Source organism: Seriola lalandi, unplaced genomic scaffold, assembly GCF_002814215.2.
Source record: "Seriola lalandi dorsalis isolate HSWRI2012SDOR001 ecotype SW California unplaced genomic scaffold, Sedor1 jcf7180002051538, whole genome shotgun sequence".
NCBI classification, from domain to species: domain Eukaryota; kingdom Metazoa; phylum Chordata; class Actinopteri; order Carangiformes; family Carangidae; genus Seriola; species Seriola lalandi.
Genome location: NW_019522091.1, coordinates 26199 through 49305, shown reverse-complemented (window position 1 = coordinate 49305; position 23107 = coordinate 26199).

Genomic DNA, 23107 nt, shown 5'->3' with positions numbered 1-23107 from the left:
CACACACACACACACACACACACATACATTCACTCAGGGTGACCCACTGCCACCACACTCCTATCACAACCTGTCTACATCTCGCACAATATTTTGTGTGTGCGTGTAGTGTGTTTGTGTGCAGACAAAGCCCCGTGCACACATGTGCCTCAGCTGTAGCTGACACTTTGTACCAGTCCGGAATCTAATATCCCCCCCATTGGAAACACATGTGGAAGTCTGACAAAAAGCCGGCATGTTCCCTGTGCCATGTATGTCAGCAGTCAGTCAGTCTCCGTGCTGTCTGTTTTGCAGGCCGTGCAGTGCTCTCCAGGGCTACACAGTGCAGCAGGCTTTACAATGTGTGCAGGAGGAGCTGTGAAGAAAGACCTGTCTGCTTTTGTGGTTTCACCAGGAGGCTGATGGTGTTTTCACTGACATTTAACGTTGCTGAATTACTGTTTCGCTCGTACGCATTTGGAAACTTGTATCATCCGTGATGATTGATGTTTTATGGTATGATGTATGCCATTATAACAGCATGCTTGTTAATATTCAGCACTGTCCTTTAAAGCCTGGTCACGCCACAAAGTGGGACAGCAAAATTCATCCACACGTAATATTTGGCTCGAGAAGGTTAGCGGCACAGTGATTACTCACAAGGGCTTCCTGGGGAACTAATGTAGTTGACAAGCTAGGCTATGTGCTAATATGTTAGCCAGCTGTGAACATACTACTGCTTGTAAGTCACAATTGCTCCCCAGGCTACTTTCCATTTTATTGTGCTGTGAATTTGCATATCGGTGTTCAGCCAAAATTTGAATTGATTTGAAAAAATTGAAAAAAAGAGTTAATTTGCCTTTGCAAACAAATCCACTGATTGCCACAACTCCACATTTAGAATTAATACATTTTGTGGCAAAATTTTTCCTTTTTGAATGTTTTCGTGACCTGTACTTAACAGACACTGGTTTGAAAATTTGCTGTATTTTCTAATTTCAAAGACCTGAGTGCAGCAGAAGCAAGTCAGTGTATCTTCTAATCGTCAGACATTCTGTTATTCTAATGAAGGCTGCTGTCTACGTCAGATCTGTAAAATATAAATGACTCTTCTGTCAGTTCCACTTTTACATTTAGAGCAGCTACAACAACACAAATGTGTATTTATTCAGACAATAATTGCTATTCATGCAAAATGTTGCTGGGCACATGGAAATAAAATGTTTTCTGTTACTGAAGTGTGACCCATTTAAAATGTTGGCACAACTTGCACTAGAGCATGCTGGTTACAGATACCAGGCAGGTTTGTTATATTTGAATAAAATTGACATAATTTGTTAGTTTTAGACCAAGTAATCCAAAATCATTTTGCTGAGTGTACAGTGATGACAAAGTTCCTGCAGGGAAAGCAGAGGTAAGCAGCTGCTACAAGCTTTCATTTCTACCTCGAAACCTTGCACCTTCCCAAAGTGCCAAATTTCCGCCCTGGTTGGAGCAGACTGGCACTCATGTTGTTGGCCTTTGAGAGATTGTGGTTGAGCTGTACTCAGCTGCATGGATGGCTTGTCTTTAGCTGCAGACGCTCAAGCACACCTAACCTGAGCTGTCTCCATTCTCTTTTACTGACTGTCTACTGATCTGAATGATTAAATCGTTCACAAACCGGTCTTGACATTCAGTTTTCTCAAGCGGCTGCTAATCAGCCGTCCTTCAGTCGGAGGAAGTAATCAGGTAGGGCGAGAAGTTTTTTGAAAACCGGCACGTTTTGATAATCTGTTTTGGTGCTTTGTCAAAACCCTTCTTTTGTCACCAGCGCAGGTTCGAGAGCTAATAGGTGGTGAAAAGCCTGGTTGGAGGCCCAGATGAAGCAGATTATTTCACAACGACTGAAGGGAGATGCAGGAGAGACGTCCAAGCATTAGCATGTGCGCTAGCCAGAGTCCGTCCCAGGAGGGAAACTCAAGTCTGGCCAGGGTGTCCCGACAGACATCCTCTGCCGAGGTTAGCATATCCCTGTTTCGGCTGAGTTGCTGAAAGTTGTTGTATGTGTGACTGTGTATTTGTGTGTGGGTGTGTGTGTGTGTGTGCGTGTGTGTGTGTGTGTGTGTGGCTGCTGAAAGATTTGTTATTTGGAGCGGTGAATTTTAATGACGTTTGTCAACTCTAATACGCAGAGCTGCCCGGCTGTGGACAAGACTGAAGTTTTTTCAGCTTGCTTTGAGTTTATTTAAAGGAAGTGCTGGTTTTCAAGGAGGCTGCTGTAACCTATTTCTGGCATAAATACATGTTAATTATAGTCAGAGACAGAGATAGAAGCTTATATACAGACACATCCGCAGCCTCGTAGTCAGTTTGAGGATTATGTGTTTTCCAGGAGAACACTAATAAGCTGTCACCACTTGTCATCAGATGAAAAGTGGTGGCAAACTGCTTTCACCATCACTTGTTGCAAGTCTATTTAACAACCTGACTACAGGGGCATTTATTATACCTTTGTTTTTTTTATTTAAACCCCATGAAAACCACAAAGCAGCAGACTAGTTGCACTGTTGTTGTTCTGCTATTAGCAACGTAAACACTATGATTTCACTTAAATATTAAAAATGGTCTTACAGACATACAAGTCTGTTCCCTGTGGAGGACTGTTTTTATCACAGCCTACACAGCATATGAGCTTACACATGAGTGCATAGTAAACAATTATAAATTAAAAATGTTAATATTAAATAAATACAATATTTAAAGGACTAAGCCGTGACTTTTTGAAATCTGAATTCCCCAAATTCTGGATTGAAAACAAATGTCAGCCGTGTGTTCGTCGCTCATCATAAGTAAAAATGTTTAACCACTGAACGTTCATAATAAAAACAAACCTTTAATACCATCTGAAAATAATTTCGCTGATGTCTAATGTGAAATTCGAATTTAATTCTTGAAATTCAGTGGCTGGTCTTTTGTTTAGATTTGAATCACAAGTTTCTGCCCTTAGAGCTGACGGACTATCAAATACAAAAGATACATAATATTTGACATATTTGACACAATTATACAAAGACATAAAAGACAATTAAAGCAGGAGACTGATAAAAAAAATAAGATAAGATAAAAATGTGTTTTTATTTCATAAATAAAAATAAAAAAACACTGAACTTTAAGTGTCCTTTGTGCAGTTTGGTCAGTTATCACTCATATAAAAACCCTACTAGAATACTACTTCAGTACTTCAATCCCTCTTCATTCAAATTTCATCGCAACTCCAAAGTGTCTCCGATAAACAAATCCGCGCTTCTTACTTCTGCCTGTGAATTCCCAGTAAAGCCTCATTCGTCGCACTGGCAGCATCCCTGCAGAACGACGTGGTTTATACGCTGCATTTGCAAAAACGCTACAGAGTCAGTGGGATCCTGGAGGCACATGTGCCACAGATTACCCTCTGCTGTGTGAGGCTGACTGCATACCTCTGAAACCCAACAGCCTGTGAAACGTTGCCCTTTCAAACTCCGAATCCCATAATTCAGCAGGACGGGCTGAGAGCAACTCCGTCTTCCCTCTCACCGTCCGGACCCGTCAGCTGCTTCCACCCGTCCTGAAGCGAGGCGGGCTCAGCGTGTCCGTTCACAGTTCATCATGTAGTAACGACATGCTCAAGTGGCTCTCTTTGCCGTCTCTGTATATGCATGGCTGTGTGAGTGAGTGTGTGTGTGTGTGTGTGTGTGTGTGTGTGTGTGTGTGTGTCTGCTATATTTCTTCCTGTCTCTGTGATCAGATATATTGTGTTTATAAAGCGCTCCAGTTTGCCAACTCTGAGCAGCCAGTGTTTCTTTGTGCCAGCGAGGCCTGTCAGCGGGGTAACACACATAATTGCTCCCTAATTCTCCCGTCAGTGGCTGGGTAATATCTGATTTACAGGTAATGAGCCACATCCCATCCAGCGAAGCCGCGCCTGTAGCTCTGTCTCACTGTAATATCCCCTGTCTTTTCTTTCTTTAAAACATAATCGCAACTTTCTCTGTTCCTTTGCACTGCGGTGAAAGCTTGCTGTGCATTTCCAAGTCTGGCGTTTCGAATTTCTCCTGCTGAAATGCCAAATAACAAAATGCATCCAGTCTAGAAATGAGTAGGCTCATATACAGATGGGTGACAAATGAAAACTAATATCAGCAGTTCTGGGAAGTACGTATACTCAAATACTGTAGACACTGAAGTAAAACTTTTTATTACTTTACTTGAGTATTAATATTAAAAGCTACTTCATACTTTCCCTCCACTACATTCCTGAGCAAAATACAGTTTATATCCATTTAAATTAAGCTGCAATTGCTCCCTTCAAAAAGTCTCCCACATATCCAGTCTATAATTCAAAGTATTTTCAAGTATTTTCCTGAAATTAAGTTTCATTTGTCATATATATACTTTATAACTTATACCACTCTTTCCCTTTTTTATTGTAATACTATCGGTACACGACGCTGAAGTGCTATTTTACACTTATGTAACATTTTGAATCAAGGACTTTACTTGTAATACAGTATTTTCACATCACTGATCTGTTTTTACCTAAGTGAAGGATTCGAGTACTTGTCATCGCTTCACTGCTCTTCAGCGTCGATCAGGAGGGTCGTAGTGTCACGGCGTGGATCCAGTAACCGGTCCTGCCCTGCTGACGGAGGGTTTGTTGTCCTGCAGGAGACCACTCTCATCAGGATAACGTGCATTGATTTGAAGTGACCCTTTATTCTAAACGAACCATATTAGGAAACCATAACTGAGGGCCTCACTGGAGGGGCTCCAGGGGCCCACGTGTTGAGAATACAGTTACTCATCTGACAATCTGACTAATCACTTTGTGACACATCCCTGCTGTATAGGCCCGTGCCTGTTTTTTCTGACCGCTGAAATCAAACATGCGTTTGTCTTTGTAATTAGTGGTTCGCGTCCTGCAAACCTGGTAAAATACCCCTCTGTATGAAGTCTGTTAGTCTGGTCTGATCACGTCACAGCTGCATTAACCAACTAGTTGGCCTCGGGGGGGGGGAAATGAGCTGCGGTCTCCCACACCACCGCCATCTCTCTGTGCATTATGGGTATCCTTTCCATAGGTCTACTCAATCTCCGCCGCTGCTATCCAAACACTTGGTTGTTACGCAGCCTTTGTGACTGAAGATCCTGCCGCTCGTACCACAATAACAACCTCTTTCAAACTCACTTTTTCACTTGTGGTCTTGATCCAGTTACGCCTCCTCAGCTGACCTCTGTTATTTTTGCAAATCACAAAGCATGATGGGATGTTAATTTGACTGGATAAAAGCTTCGGCGTTCTATGTTTCTTATCTCACTTGTTCAGTTTTTCTTTTCATATTTCACCTGCTGTTGCAGCACTTCAGTTATTGTTGTTGGTGCTCTGTTCTCGCTCAATCTTGCTTTTGTGAAAATTGTACAGACTACTGTATTTAAAGGGGAGAATAGGATAATGCCACTACTATTGATAGTAGTCGCAGATAACACAACGAGCTTTTAATGCTTTCTGGCGCTGACGTCGTGTTGGATAACTTTATCGAGACAGTTTGGAGGCAAACTCCTCCTGGTTACCTCAGAAACATAATTTTTTGCAGAAGCTAAACTTCAACAAACACACAGAAATATGTGAGACTTTTGCAACAGTTTCAATCTGAGCTGTTCCTGATGGATTCTCACACAGTTTTTAGCTGTAAATGTTGGGGAAAATGAGAAGCAAAGAGGGCATAACGCAGCGACGCTCAGATTGTTTAATACCCCGTCTGATAGGTTTATAAGCTTCAGCGGCAGACCAAACAGCAATTTTTGCCGCCATAATTGCTCAATTTATGAGCCAATGCTTAGATATGAGAAGTATTGTGCTGGATATTTATGCCAAAACAAGTAAACTAATCAGATTGAAGGGGCAGCACAATTGGAAATGGTTTTCATCGCAAATGATTTATTTAAAAAGAGATCGGGTGATATTTTGTGATGGTTGAAATAATCTGTTGAGGCTCTTGCACCGACTGAAATCCCCTTCCAAAGAAAAGAATACAGTTTACAGACTCATTAGCCTTTATTTTTACTGCAGCCATATTCAGCGTCTGTACATCTCTATGTAGGGTGAATGAGTGTATGTTTGCGTGCAGGTTACTGTAGTTACAAGCGAATGCACGCTTGCACTTCCACATACTGTATATGTGCATGTAAAGATACACAGCTGGATCTGAACTCTGCCCTGTGCCAGCTGAACAGAACCTCCCCTTGTGCCGTACTGAGGCCGTGAGACAGTGGTATCATGGAAGAAGCCTGGGGTTCAGGATCTCGAGAATTACTCTTGGAAGAGTGTTTCAAACTTATTAAAATCACTGGCACAATAAAACAGGGCGCTGGCACGACCGTACATGACAGCCGGTGACATTCGAGCGCTGAACATCGAGTTGATCTTGGATCTTGTCTGCTGTTGTGGGCAAACAGGGAGCATGTGTAACGAGGAGGAGGTCCTCAGAGGTCACGCACATGGGAGATGCTCTTGAAACCGCATGTGTGAAGGGATTTACAGACATTAACAGGCTCCCGCAGCCATTCTCCTGCAGACATTTGGATGCGAGTGACGATATTGAGCCGTTAACAGCGTTGACTGATGAAAAGTAACTGATGAGCTGAGGTGAGACATAGACTGTAAGTGGTGACAGTTTGACTGCACTTATTTAAGCGCAATCAGATACACAAGTTCAACAACAAAACCTCATTTGAAAATAAATTTCTCTCAGTATTAATTTCAGTTATGTTTTAGATCCAACAGTGCAACAGTCACCATATGTCACATTAAAAAGATGCTGTATTTATATATATATATATATATATAAATATATATAATGGTAAACATTCCCGGTCATGGACCAGATTAACCCCAAGTCAGGTCATGCACAGTCTTCTTTCCGTGCAAAAATGGATTTCAAAGTTTATCTGAAGTCAGTTTGAGCCTTCTGGGTCTGAGTTAGACAAACTAAGTGAGTATCTTCTGAAGTTACTAAAGAAACACTGTCGGTGAATTCTGCATTAAAAAAGACTAAAAAATACTCATTGGTTAACGCAGACTGCTGGAAGTCATATTAATGTCAGATACATTTTTGCACGGAATAAGGACAGTGGATTTTGTCCTCCACCTGGAGGCATGTCAGTCTGTCGCTGGCCACTGAGAAGAAGAAGAATTAGTACAGCAAGCAAAAACTGTGTCAGTGTAAATACAGTATGTCAGGCTTTTAAAAAAAAAGAATATGCGCTAAGTAAGCACAATATCAACTAAAATGTTAAAGGTATTCTAAGTGGATTTTTGAAACAGTGGCCTACAACACAGGATAAGGGATAAAATGCAAGAGAAAGTTCTGCAAAATGACGAGAAGGAGATGCAAGATGAACACAGAGAGACTCAAAATGAGCACAACGTTGCAAAACGACCTTGTCTACTAAAATGCTTTAAAAAAAAAAAATACAGATAATCATCCTCTTTTTGAGAAATGTTGGACTAAAACATTGGAAGTGTGAAGCGAGTCTAAGGCCAAACAGTGGGAGCAGTTACACTGAAACATCACCTGATATCCCCCAGTCTGTTTCTGCCTCTTCAACCTTTGGCTGTCTTTGGTTTCCATTGAGAATTGTGATGTTTTTTTATCTCTTTATTATTCTAATATTCACTCACTGATGCCATATGGAACTATTAACACAGAAGAAGCTGCAGCTTTAACCTGCAATGTTCAGAGGATTTTAAAAAACAGGATCTACCACGGTAACCACGTCATCCTATTTTATCTTACAACACAAATCAACAGATGCTCATCCAGCAACAACTTTAAAAAAAAAGTTATGCTCTCTTTTGTCTGAGGCTCATAAAGTGCTGCAGAGTGTGACAGCTTGCCTGGCTTTTGTCACGTATGTGTCTGCAGAACTATTTCAAAGCCTTTTTTGTCCTTTTAAAAAAAAACAAAAACCCAAACAACCTGCCGCAGCCGGCGGGAGCGCTGCAGAAAGTGAGCAGAAGCGCGAAAGATAATATATTTTATTTTATGTGTTTTGGGAAGGGAGAATGTTAGTGTGACTCCATATATTAAACATAAACCTATTTCAAGCTAATTGAATACAAATACAGGGTCGGGGTATAAAATAAGAAAAGTGGGCAAAGGGACATATCAGGTATTAATGTTAACTGTTATATTTTTCCTACTAGTAGGTGAGATATTCTATGTCCAGACTATTATAAGAAGTGAGGGCCCCTAACATATTTTTCTTGGACATGGCCCACACACTACATACACACTACATACACACATCCTCTGTGGAAGCTCCGCGTGCTTGGAGAGGAAAGGCGGACATTTCGGGGCACGGGGCTACATTATACTATAGTAGCGGCTTTTATGAGACAGACAACACGCCTGGCTCCAGCGGGAAAACCTCATGATGGACAGGCACTTTACCTGAGCCAAGAGCAGGCGGGCTAGGAGGAGGGAAAATGAAATAAAATCAATACTCGAACATAACTTTTTAAATAAACATTTGCACTCCACGGACATTGTTGGCAGTGGGAGCCAGTAACCTGTCCCTATTGGTGGAACTCAACACCAGACCGTTCGTGGAGCACTGGCTCCCATCGAGGTGATGGCTACTGGCAAGATGTGACGTGAATAGCGGGCTATGTTCTGTTTATCCAAGGTAAAAGAAGAAAGAGAGAGAGGGAGGGGGGGCGGGGGAGGTAGACAGGGCTCAAATCCCGCAGTAAAGCTGCTCTTTCCCTGAGCAAGGGTTTTCACGGCTTGTTGATCATGCTAAAAGCTGCCTTAACCTCTGCAGGAGTGATGCCTGGTAGCTTTAAGCGACAATTCTCCTCCGAGAGGGAAGAAATGAGATTAAAGTGTTTCAGCTGCAACAGGCCTGTACCTCCCCTGAACCGAGCCGAGGCTCGTTTTCATTGAAATACCGGGATGCATTCAACGACAGAGACACCGCTGGACTCCGGGTGTTAGGCCAACGTGTCGTCACCTTGAAGGGGTAAACAGAATTAAATGGTTCTGAATGGAGGAACATTCTGCTTTTTTAAATTCTAAAATAATGAAAAAAAAAAAAAAAAGCTTTGATTTCATTTGCCAGAGATAATGTTATTTAGGAATAGAGTCCAAATAACTATGTATTTAGGGAAAATCTACGAAAAGTTCATCATTATTTATCCTGTGGATATTGGATAAGACATAAAAGAGCTGCCATTGTGCCTTAATTCATCATAGATCCCCTGTTTCTCTACTGACAGCAGTCTCATTAACGCGAAAACCAATATTGTTTGGGTCAGTTTTTATACTATTGGTGAGTGTGTGTTACCAAGACAAAAAAATAGCTTTATTGATACCTTGTTGAATCTTTTCGATTATTTAACAAAATAAGTCAAAACTTTCAAATTTAAGTTGTAGGAGTCTTGGCCAAATAAAACCCAGTCTAAAAAAGCCAAAATGACAGTTTTAAAGATGCAGAGGCAAAAATGATCCAGTACTTTTAGTATCAACAACTGCTTTTAAAAAAGAAAGAGAAACATGAGGATTTCACAATGATCAGCGAGTTATTTTGTGGGACTTACTCACACTCCAACAGTTCAAGTGATAACATCCTCACATTGTTAGACAAAGGATCACGGTTTAACTCCTGTTATGACCGTTGATGTTCATCCTCTGTAGCCAGGGAAACCAAGGTCTTATGGATACGATGAAGGGAAACGCATAACTTAGAGAGAACAATCAATTAACGCAGCTTTAAAATTTGCGGCACTCAGGTGCAACAGATGCATTTTGCTCAGTCGCACGATAAACAGATTCAAGACGTTGCCCGAAGACATTATTTTATTTTGTTTATTCAAACGCTTTTGTCACTCTCTCTCTCTCTCTGCCTGTTGAAGAGCATTTTGGGAAATGTAGGCTTTCAGAGGAGGGAGGTGGGAGGGCAGGTACAGCTAAAGAGTGAATCGCACTTCATGTCAGATTAAGTCATGGAATGCAGTGAGCATTGCAGACTGAAGAGCAGCGTAAGAGTATCTGAGGTGGACTCTTTTTCCTTACAACAATAATAGACAGTCTGGGACTAATAGTCCACAGGATAAGCTGGGTGGCCTGGCCTGGCTGCCGGTGCTGCCCTGAGCTGGCCCAGGTGCTGCTGACTACGGTGGAAAAGACCTCTCACTCTCCTCACAGCTGGCTGGATGGACACACACACACACACACACACACACACACACAGCTGGTTCCTGCAGTCGCCCCAGCTGCAGCAGCTGCCACACTGAGTGCTGGATGGACTGGGTCACAGTGAAACACCTGGAGGCAGAAACAGTAACGGCGAGGATCGGAGCGACTCAGGGATAAAGTCATTGATCTGGATCAGATTTCTAATGTGTGGAGCTGCTAAATGTGACCTTTGATTGTGTTTGTCATTCTGAGAAGAAACATCACATTCGACATCAACGTTTTATTCCAGTTCAGTTCATTATTTTAGTGTATAATGAATGCCTGTAGGCTAATGGGCTCTCACGCATTTTAATATCAGGTATATACTCAGATTATAGGCTTCTATATGACATTAGCTGTTAGTAAAATAATAGTGGCATCTATTTGCACTTGTATTCCTCTTTGGTGCAAGAAGATAACGTTTCTTTTCATTTGTAAAAAAACGAATATTTTAACTCCTCATACGACTTAACTCGATAAACCTTTGACAGCATCACTGTCAGTATTTGGCAGATGAATCATACTGTAAACTGATGTTATAAAGTTATGTTGTGCTCTCATGAACATGGTTTGGATTTACCGCAATCATTAAGTAGAACTTCGAAAATAACAACGTGATAACACGTGTTTATAGTGCAGGATAGTTTCAAGGCCGGGAGCATGGAGATTCATTGTTGACCTTCGGGGACACAAATCTGATGATAGATATTCTAAATCTAAACTTTCAACCGTATCCCATGGCCTTCTTCAGTGGACGGAACACAACTCCGCATCCCCCAGGGCTGATAATTCAGGCTGGGAATCTCACTTCAGCCCAGGCCCATCTCCGCACATTCATAACAGATACTGCAAGCTCTCGTTTTTTTTCTGTTTATTGTTTATGCCAGTAACGCATCATTTAGTGCACACAAAACCTGCTTTAGAAAAACACCCAAAACATACTGTAGTTAAAAACAGCCAACACCTGCACTTACGTAATGACACCTGAGAACGTGGAGGAAGGCTGTAGATATACGATCGAAATCTCCGGTTATTAAAATTAATATTTATCAGAGAGATATCGACTGTGTGACTTCAGATTGAGTCGTGATGTTCACACTTTTGTTTCTCTTGATGAAGTCTCTTACTCTCAGTATAATGTTTCGTCTGACCGAGATGATGTGGAGAGTGTTTTGTGTAACCTGTGAATGTCTGCTAAATGCCTGTGTGTGTGTGTGTGTGTGTGTGTGTGTGTGTGTGTGTGTGTGTGTGTGTGTGTGTGTGTGTGTAGTATGATGCATGTACTTACTATGAACACGGGTGGAATCCTCTCTGTCAGCATTGTTTTGCTTTCATTACCGGTGTGCAATGAATCTTGGGATACCTTGCGCCAAAAAGGATTCACCTGTTTGAGCCTTTCATTGCACAGGAAAAAAAAAAAAAAGCCACACTTGAAGGAGCCTTGGAAATGTGACGGCCTAGTCGCACCTCTGTGACACACTCGGTCTTCAGATGCGGCCTCTGAATTGGGACACAGCTATAGTATTTGACGTGTGTGTTTGCCATCTCAACAGGGTCACGTGTGAAGGTTGAGAAACATGAAGTGTATTTGTTTTTCTTTTTAGCCTCTGTTACTGGAAGTGAGGGCAGGGCCTGTGTTTTAATGCTGTCTGACACTAGACCAGACACCGCTGTGATTCAGACACAGGAGATAGATGACACTGGGGTGGATACACTCATCTGTGGTCAGTGCACCCTCACACAAACACACACACATTTATTGGGCACAAGTTCCTGCAGACACACTTGAGATCACACCAAATAAACACTGAACACATAAGGATGGATTTCACATCATCTTCCTGTCTCTATCAAACTTTTATTGGTCTCTCTTTCCTCCACGCCCCCACACACACAAACATCTACCTGCTTTACTCAGAGTTGACACACTTCATCCTCACACACCACTGACTCCATCTACACCGCTCTGTGTGTGTGTGTGTGTGTGTGTTTATGAGAGTCGCATTAGAAGGAAAATATCCATAAATCTCTCAAAACGTCATGTTCCATTGAGTCTTTTCTCATTAGCTGCCTCAGAGCCTTGCGTGTAAACAAAACTGTCATATGGGATGATCGCTACGGAGAACATGACAGTGGATACACAACTCTTCCCGGAAAACTAGAGCGAGCAGAAAGAGAGGGAGATTTAGCTCGGATGTGGACATGATTAATAGAAATGTCAGAGTTGAATTGCTGAGGCCGAGAGGCCAAGAACAGCTGCGAAAACCCCGGCTGGCAAAGTGCGCGTGCACGCGTGTGTGTGTGTGTGTGTGTTTGTGTTTGAAGGGAGTGTGTTGCCCTTAAGCAAGGCACTCAACCTGCTATTACTGCTGTGTGTCCAACAGTAGAGGACTGTGGTTACTGGGCAGCTCCCAGGTGTGAATGTGTGGAACTGTGTGAGTGTGAAGCAAAGTTAAATGAAGCATATTGTTTTTGAAGGGAGAATGGGAGGTCCACTCGTCCCGGTGACAGAGACTGAGAGGAACACACAGTGGCTGAGACACGGGCCTGAATGGCCTCAAGATGTGGCCCGTTATTCATTTTATTCATTCTTATTTATCTTCACTCTTAAGCATGAAAAATGTCACACTTGACATAAAGTGAGTGAAAGGTCGGGACGGAGATTCATTTTATTCATAAATATCACATTAACACAAGTGTCATCGCCTATAAATGGTCCAACAGCATTTACGAAGCACAGCTCATAACTCAAGGAATGCTCAACATTGCATTACAGCATCGGGTCACATGTACACAAGGAGATAATAAAGAAAATATAAGTAAATGCATGAATAGCAAACACATAAAAAAAACAGTGTAGAACCCCACGTCTTCCCCACAGACAGGAAAGACATGCAGCTCATGGTCTGATCGACCAGAAGTCAAACCAGGGACATTGGGCATCTTGAGCCCAGGTGCAGTGCTCCCTGACCATCCAGCTCTCAGGTTTCCATCAGATCAATTAAAACATGGTTACAGTGACAGATCCCAAGTCACCGAGGCAATAAAAGAGAGAATAAACACCGGAGCATGTCTTTATGATCGACTGTGTTAATCAGTCAGTTTTGTTTGTTTCGAGCTGAGATGTTGGTCTTTTTGTCATTCTGGGGTTACCGTTACCGTGGTTACAGGTGTCATACTCGTCTGTCACAAAAGTCAGTGGAAAAGGCTCCGTTAACCTGTTGATAGTGGACTGAAGTGGTTCACACACACACACACACACACACACACACACACGTCCATGTCAGTCTGTTGGGGCCGTTGCAGCGAACTGTGCTCTTGACTGAAGAATCATTCAGAATCTGAATTCACTTCAGCTCTCTCACTTTATTGCCACTCACTGTCTGGGTTTAGCTTCAAGCAGGGGAAGAGTTGGATGGTTACAACATTTACTGGTAAAGTTTTACTTTTTTTTTTTTTTTGGAGTGTTGCAGTTGGCAGGACAAATTGTTGGGACAAAGCGAGAGAGAGCGGGGCTGACTCACCTTGCCGTATCTGGCTCTATTAATACTTCCATGGTCCAGCCGAGTGAATCACAGCAAAGTGGATATGGTTGTGTTTCAACATTGGGACAACATCCAGTTAAATCTTACTTAGTGTTGGGCAACTGAAACACCTCCATCTTGGTCCTTAGTAAAGATTTAGAAAAATTAAAAACCCAGATTGATGAGTCTTGTTTCTTGTTGTGAATCTAATATAAAAGGAAAGTGACATCTCAACATTTCAGTGAGTACAGCATCATGTGTATGTATATCCATATCTATTTATATTTCCCCAAACTGAGATTCAAACTTCAACAAGTAAGAGAAAAACACCAGTAACTTATTCCCATATTTTATTAATCTCTCTGCACAATCATATCTGGTAAACCAGTTGTCTACAGTCGCTTGAATGAAGTCAGTCTGCAGTCGTCTGTCTTCTCAGACCTGCCGAAACCGAGGCCCCTCAAGAGTCATAGCTCCGGGCGGGCCAACCGGCATGAGAGTTGTGGGAGAGGACGCGTGGCTGGCAGCGTGGCAGCAGAGACCACAGCCACCTCGCAGCTTATGAAGGCCTCCATTCACCGCCGTTCACACAATTTTCATGCAAGAGAGAGACTTCCCCAGCGAAAACAAGCCCCGTTTAAAGAGAAAACAATTGCCCCTCCCCGACAAATTCCTGCTAATTTGCCAGCGCCGGAGAGGCAGGAGAGGAGCGACGCAGGTGATGGACGCCTGCCCGTCTCGCTGCAGAATGTGTCTCTCTGTGTGTATTTGTAAATGTGTGTGTGTGTGTGTGTGTGTCCCTGTGCTACTACATATCCAAAGGGTGCCAGCTATTCCACCAGTTTCAGCTTTGACACATCCCTGATGCATCCTGTTCTGGAGTTTCACTCGTCAAGCGTCCAACATCCCCTTCCTCCAAACACTTACAGTTTACCTCCTGGTCAAAAGATAAATGTTTTTCTTTGGTGCTTTTCTCATCATATTTAGTATGTTTTTTTAATTTTTTATTGTGTGTTTGAAAGTTAATCCGAAAACCCCAAATTGAATGGTTATTTTCCTCCCGTTTCATTAATCACAACCGTTGGTAGCACACGTGAATGACTTGTTATTGTGTGTCAGTTTAACACGCGATGCAATATGACTCAGAGTATAATTTGACTTTCCATATTTATTTTTCTGCCTTATTAGAAATAGTGGTGCTTGTTCAGCAAAGGACTGTGAGGGTGCACTGTGCTGCAGGAACATGTTCCAGCCCATGGGGGAGGAAACGTGGAGGAAACCTTGTCTCACTTTGTGTGTTGGAAGGTGCTCGCGGGTTAACTGTGTGCGTGCACTGTTAATATGTGTGTTCGTTGAGCAGGTGGGTCTCGTCTTCAACACTTTGGACATGTGTGTTTGTTTGTGCATGAGGTTCAGGTGTTATATGATGTGAGGCAGGGAAATAGAGGATTGGCACAGTGTATGTGTGTGTGTGTGTGTGTGTGTGTGTGTGTGTGTGTGCATGTGTGTGCTTCTGAAGTCTAGGGCTGAAGTTGCAGCATCTTCTTGTGCTATTACTCACTGAGTCTGCTGTAGACCAAATATTTTTGCTTAACAATAACTGACAGAATAAATAAATGATTTCTCTTTTTTGTAGGAATAATCCTGATTGGCCTTTCGCTTGCTGTTTCAACGCCTGTCAAGCTTTCATGTTCAGATTACTGCAATAATGGTGGCAGATTTACCTTGGAAAGTCTTAGTCATTTTTTAAACACTTTTGAGGTCAGACAAAGGTAGACAAAAGCAGCTTCTCATTTTTAGCCAGTTGCTAGCTTAAATGGCAGCTGTTGCTGGCAGATTTTATTACCTATTTGTATTTCTATCAAAGCTGATGTTTGCGGGAAAAAAAAAAACATCATTATCAAAACTCTGTAAATGCAGAGCATCAGAGAAGTCCAAAGTTTGACAGGCTAGTTACAGTTGCTATATCATGATTGGACAGCCGCCGTTCAGTGCGGGCGATTAGCGAACGGTCAGTTAGCATGTACGTGCTGTACATGCTAACTGACCGTTCGCTAGTCAATCCTCCATCAACTGGTGTGATCACAGGTTAGATGATTTAACTCCACTCTATCAACAGTGCGCTGCCTCTCTCTCTCTCTCTCTCTTTCTCTCTCGCTCTCTCACACACACACACACACACACTCCCGAGGCCACTCTCCTCTCCCCTTGCCCTTGCTCGCCTCTCTTTCCTCCTGCAGTCAGCTGGCATGGAAAAGAAGGGCTCTTTGACTCATGTGGAGGGGGGGTGGGAGGGGGCGTGATGAGGGTTGGGGGGTCCCGGTGCTCTTGGAGTCTGATAGTCTGGCTCGTTCGTACAGGCTTTTCCTCCAGGGTTTTGAGCAGTCAGAGAGGCGAGGGGAGAGAGGAGATTTCTGACGGCACATCTCCACCATGTGGACTGCTGACAGGGCCGCCACTGAAACTGACCAGAGAGTCACTGCAGACAGACAGTGACTTGTGTATGGTAGAGATAAAGACTTCAGGTCTCCAGTAACTCTCACACTATATGGTTCTTTTACTGGTACTGTCAGATGAGATTGGGTGATATTAATATAACTTATACACCATGAGACAATAGAAATTTGTCCCTGATGATCCATTTAATCCCTTTATTATCTCTGGTTGTGTTGGACCGTTGCAGGAACTGTTGCAAATCAATGAGCAGGACCAGCTTGAATTTTCAACTACTGTGATTTGTAAGGTATTTATTTCACAGAATTATCCAAAAACAGACCCTCTCTTGGTTTACTTCATCTATGAACAACACAAATGAATTTCAAGAAAATGTACTGAATCACAATATACGTGAATATCTTTAGAAGTAAAATGATTTTGTCCATATTTCCCACCCTCACTCCCATGTTTACAGCTAATCTGGTGTTCAGACCAGACAAGTGCTACTATCAGTAAAGGTAATAATTTAACAGTAGCACAGTATAGTTATGAAGCCAATACAGAAGTGCCATAAAAGGTATAAGACCATCATTTTAGCGTCTGTAGAACCTCACAATGATCAAAACACGACAATTTAACTTTAAACCATATTCAGTTTCGACACATCTCCCTGACATACTAAAGAGTATTGTTATGATATATTGATATGTCACATGACACATGCAGATGCAAAACTTTCTATATGGACAAAACACATAATAGATTTAATGCAAAGAGATGAATGAGGGTGTAAGATGGCACAGGGTATCACTCCATACACTTACTCCAACAAACACCCCCCCCCCCCAAACATTTCAGTAGCTGTAGACCCCCGTGCTGACACCTAATCCAGAGCCTCGCTACCATAACATTTTCACAAGGGTTGCGAGCTGCGCAATAACAGCTCCACATGAATTGGTGAACTGCTTCTTTATAAGAGGAACGACACACACAATTAGTGTTCATTGGTGGTGGCCTGCCGCCACTTATTTCTGTGTGTTTTTACAAGAGTGGAATATAACCCTGAGATAGTGTGTCTTTCAGAGAGATTGTGTTTGAAGGTGATTATGTTTTGTTTTGATTATGATTTTGAGACCTCGGATCAATTGTGATAACAAAATGAACGTTTTGCTTGATTAAAATGTTTTTGGTTTTATTTTTTTATCTCAATATAGTTTTATAGGAATAAAACCTTTCAAACAAATATCTCTGACAAGCCAACTCAGTCGTCCTCTCTTTGCCTCGCAGTGAAACTAATGACAGAACTGGAACAATCTGCCTGTTGAATGGCTAGTTTTATTTCTCAAATGCAGCGATCTGCTGCGTAATTTTTCCTGTGGGACGCCACACGCTCCCCATAAAGCCGCATTAGTGCTCCAGTGGCAGGGATAATGAATATGATTCAGACAAGGTGCCCAGCAGCAGCAGCTCCGCCTCCCCGGGACACAAGGCTGCAGCAGCTCGCCAAGGAATTGAAGGCAAGCGCACGTACACACGCACACACGCACACACGCACACACGCACACACAGATATTTGAACTACTTTTAACATCAAGGTCAGTGTAATTAATCACCCCAAAACAATCATTTTCATTTGGCTTTAATGTACATTCTGATTGTCATTACTTTAATTGATAGTGACATCATTTATAGCTTTTCTGTCCTTTTAAACACAAGATTGATTTCAATACTGTTAGATGCTTTTAGCTTTAATCAGCTTTTTAATGAATAATGGGTTTACAGGCAAACTTTAAAGCCGCATGAGTTAGACTTTTATGTAACAATGCATCTATTTTATCAGCCTAATTTAAGAGTTGAAAGTACCTGGTGGATTTTTTTTTTTTAGATTCAGTGTTTCTCACCAGAACAAAGTGTGTCTACATTTAAGACCTTATGAATGTGTTGAAATCATGCATTTTCTTAAAAACCCACATTTACATCAGCAGATTTCTTCTTCCCTGTCTTATGTTGGTGTATTGCTACATTTTTTTTGTGCCACCAACTGCTGCTGTATGTTGTAAAAACAAGAAAAACTCGTTCCGCTCACCAAAACATTGGTAAATAGCAATAATCACCTTTTAAACTGCCCCATTCCTGTTACATCATACAGTGTTTTTGTCATTTTTATGCCTCAGCGCCGGCGACAGCCAGGGCACAAACATTTCATTCGGACTCAAGGATGAACTGATTAGATTTTGGTGGTCAAAGGTCAAGGTTAATGTGACCTTACAAAACACATTTTGGCCTCTTGAATGTGATATCTCAAAACCACCTTCAGGGAATTTCTTCAAATTTGGCACAAACGTTCACTTGGATTCTAACTAATTTGATTTTGGTGGTCACAGGTCAAAGTTCAAGGTCACTGCGATCTCACGTTCTCGCGAATGCAATACATCAAGAACGCCCAGAGGGAATTTCCTTACATCTGGCGCAAACATTCACTCGGACTGATTAGAATTTGGTGGTCAAAGGTCAAAGGTCAAGATCACTGCGTCCTCAAAAAATTAATCTCGAATTCATACTCTAGCTATGACACAATCTAACTCAAATGTCTATAAAGATGAAATGAAGTGATGACATTTGATATCCAAATCAAATCAAAGGTCAACTTCACTGTGACATCACAATGTTCTGCTATTAGTCAGTGCTGTGACTGTGGTGGGGAGATTGTGAACACATATCCTGCAACTTGGCTCGTTAGCGGAGGCAGACAGTCATGAGGCGGTAATTCTAGTTTAATAATCTAATTAGTGAGTTGCATTTCAAAAAGGTTCTGATGCAGTGCAGTGGATTATAAGAGAAGGACGGGTGAGCGCTGTCACAGGTGAGCAGAAGTTCATTTGATCTGCCACACACACACGAGCAGCACTCTGCTATTGACTCAAGTGTGTTCATAGACGTGCTGCTACACGAGAGCAGCACAGGCCTTTGCACAAGGCATACCCCTCATCCCTCAGCACCTCCACACTGTACATCACTCAGCATCCCGAGCTGTCCTGAACAGCCCAATAATACTGTCAGTGTCAACACACACACACGCATACGCACACAAATGCACTCATAACCAATTACATGTTCTTGACAGACACAGGTTTATATGGTTTCGATTAGGAACAAATCTTTTTGCGTGCACAGACACACACACAGTTACACACACACACACACACACACACACACACACACCATCTGTGCACACAGTGAGGGAACATCCATTCACACCCCAGCGTGTGCCAGGGAGTTGTGTTGTAAAGATTTATATGACAAGGTGGCAGACAGACAGTGGCAGGGCTGAGATCCGACCCGTCTCACTGCTGATGTTGACAGTGTTATTGCTCTGGCTGTACTTGTGCTCTGTGCGCACGTGTGTGTGTGTGTGTGTGTGTGTGTGTGTGTGTGTGTGTGTGTGCGCTCAAAGCCTCGTCGACATTCAATGCAAGTGGATTACAGAAAAATGTTCACTGATAAAACTGTCTTTCGTTGATATTCTGGAGTTTTCCTTTTAAGAATATTTCTATACACATACATGCATTCACATCCTGCTCTCTGTTGCCTTATCTGACTCTTGGTCACAGAAGTGCTCTAGTGTTTGAGCTCTACCCAGCTCTGCCCACACACAGTAAAAACAGAAAGTACTTGGTAACGAGGGAGCAGGAGCTCTGATTATCTCCCCTGCAGGCGGTATAGGCTTGGCTGCAAGCTCCTCTCCATCCATCTTCCCCTCCATGCCTCTGTATTTTCAATTGGGATGGCTTGTTGCCCGGGAATGACTTGCTTCATGTATGTGGATGGATGCAAGCTGTTCATTTCTGTCTGTAAGTTCACATTGGCTTGAATGGACACTGAGTAAGCCAATCATCAACCTAGCAACACCTAAACAACCACTAGAAATCTAGTAACACTTTCAAATGCAAGGATTGACACACACTAGATGTTAGTAGGTTAGTATCTTTCCACTAAACTAATCTGTGTCTGTGTGCAGCATCTGAAACTTGGCCATTTTGAAGAATGCGTCTGTCCCAGTCTTAATATTACACCTAAACTGCAGTGAGCATTCCTATCCTCAGAGAGAAGCATCAGTTCTCAGACATGATAAAAAAAAATGTTTAAAAAATGCCACAATTTCTTTGTCCAAAAGACCTCAGGCCGCAGGAAACACAGAGCCAAGCCAAGGTTTTATCCATCATCTCTGGCAATTTGAGCCTGTTTAAACTGGAAAACTACTGCAGTGTGATTACTCCCACCAACTAAGACCCTGTACAGCAATGATTCCCAACCAGGGGATACTGTTGCAGTTGTCTGTATGTGCATGTGCTGCGACTGAGTGCACACACACTAGCATGGGAGCAGAGAGTCTGAACAGTCAGGTGGTAAAATGGTTGAAATGCAGTAGTTACTCAGATTCAGATTCATTCATTCATATTAATCACAAGAAGAGCTGATTCCTTTGCAGCTTACCCAGTCCATACACACAACTTCAGAACTCAGGCAAATTAGCATTAACATTTAAATGTCCAGCTGTCTCACTATCCACAAAGTTATACAAACTTTATCAAACTGAACAAACCACTGATAGTTGAACTGTATGAAAACATTGTTTTTGTTTTATGTAAACAATAGTATTAAATAACATCCAGTGTAAAAATCACATAAACACATTGGGAACATGTGGGGGGGCATCAGTGAAAGGGTATTTGAGGTCATCTGACCATTTGGGATTATGATTTAAATGTAGATTTTTTATTTTTTTGTAGAATCCCCATTGGTAGTCTGCACAAACTATTAGCAGCTCGGCACATTAGTTCTCATATCGGCGCTGACCTTCAAATTCTCACATTGGCTGAACTTCAGTAACATTCGTGCCTGCCTGTTTCTCGTGCATGTCGCGTGTTTACAGTGTGTGAAAACCTGGCGCATTTGACTTGGCAAAGAACCTGCACGTAATGGAAATCTCACCATGTGACAAAGCTTTTAGCTGCGGTGCATGTGGAGTGACACGAGTTAAAGTGAAAAGGGGAGAGCTATCTAATCATAAAACGCAAAAAACTGGTGCAGTTGGTAATGACTGCTAATGTCTTTCTGACAAGTAGGAGCTAAGCTTGTGAAAGCAACATGAAAGGCGACTGCTCAGGGTCTTTCTACGGTCGTGCTGATGCCAGGGCCGAGCTGCGGGCCGGGTCTGGCTGGCAGAGCAACGCTACTCTGTGGTGGCGCTCGGCACTGGTCTGCAGACTGTCTATCTGACTTCACCTCTGTTCTGTAACAAACCACAATGTGAAAAGCAGCAGCTCTCCTGCTTCTCACAGGCGTCTCCTAATGTGATTTTACATGTGTACATGTTTTCATATGTTCAGTATATACAAGAGGCTCCATCCAACATGATATTTACCATAAGGAAACTGACAAAGTGATGAATGGTATGAAAATATAATAAATTATCTTCTCTGGAAGAGATACAAAGTTATACCACGAGTTCCTACTGGGCACAATCATAACACTTTACCGAGTAGAACCTCTATATTTAGGACATACTGAATCATGTACATGTATCCATCATTTTGGTCCTGCTATGGTGAAATGGGTTTCTAACTTTCTGCTGAGGCTGTGCAGTTGAAACATTTGAAATAGCTGAAATATTGAAATACATGAAGCTGTTGTTGAGGTGGCAGCTGAAATACAGATACTGAAAGAAGCTGAAAAGCACTGCTGATAAAAGTTTAACTGCTGAGTGTAGCTGAACGTGAAAGTGCTAAAAGAAGCTGACGTTTCATTTGAAGTTCACTCACTGAAAGGAACTGAAATGTCAACCAATGTGTGGGTGATAAAATTGAAGTGGAGGTCCTAACTGAAATGTATAGTGCCAGTTCAAGTGTCGGGCCAAGTGTAAGAAGTGAAAGAAGCATGAAGAGACTTGAAAGGGTTTGAAGTGTGAGCACTGAATACAGAAATGTTACTTCAAGAAAAAGAGATCAGTGCAGTCAAGTGTCAAAGGCGCTCTGTTTATCATTTGAAGAGCAAGAGATGAAATGTCATTTAATACGTAATGATTGAAAGCGGTTGAACTGTCATTTGAAGAGTAAGAGATAAAAGCAGTTGAAGAGTGAGAGATAAATGCAGTTGTAAGTGATAAAAGTAGATGGACTTTCGAGTGGAAAGTAGAAACACTTACGTCTCAGTTTAGGAATAAAAATATGTTCACGTATCAGCTGATGTGTGAAAGTAGTGGAAGTGTCAGTCAAAGTGTGAGGGATGAAAGCAGCTTTGATTTTATTGAAAGTGTCGGTTAATCACAGTTGAGCGGCTCTTCTGTGAAGACGAGCAGCCAACAATGGGAGCCATCAGTCAGTTTGTTTTCACCCTTTTCCTCTGCTTCTACCACAACTGCTCACATCCTTACTGTATTTCAACAATGTATATATTCTAACTAGAAAAATTCTGTTGCTTTAAATACAACTTTTCCCACAACTTGTGTGACAACCTTCCCAACATCCGTCTTTACCTTGTAGTCTGCAGGTAAATCAGCTTTGTTTTATTTTTCCTTTTATTATTTTCCATTTATAATTACAGTTATTAGCCACGTAAGCAAGTTTGTTCATCCAATATTTTTTTTTAGTTTACTGTTGTGCGTTCCAATACTTGTGTGGCATTGCTCTCAAACCTGCCCCAAACATCGCAAACTCACACACATACACAAGTGTCAGTCTTTTTTTTTTTTTTTTTTTAACTGCCTGTTACTGTTTTCCTGCTGTGCTCAACGTCATTTAAAATAACTAATATGTCCTATAAAACCCAGCAGCAGTAGCCTGCTCAGGTTTACACAAATAATTAGCTGCAGGCAGACACAATTATACGCTGAGAGAAATATGACCTGCCAGA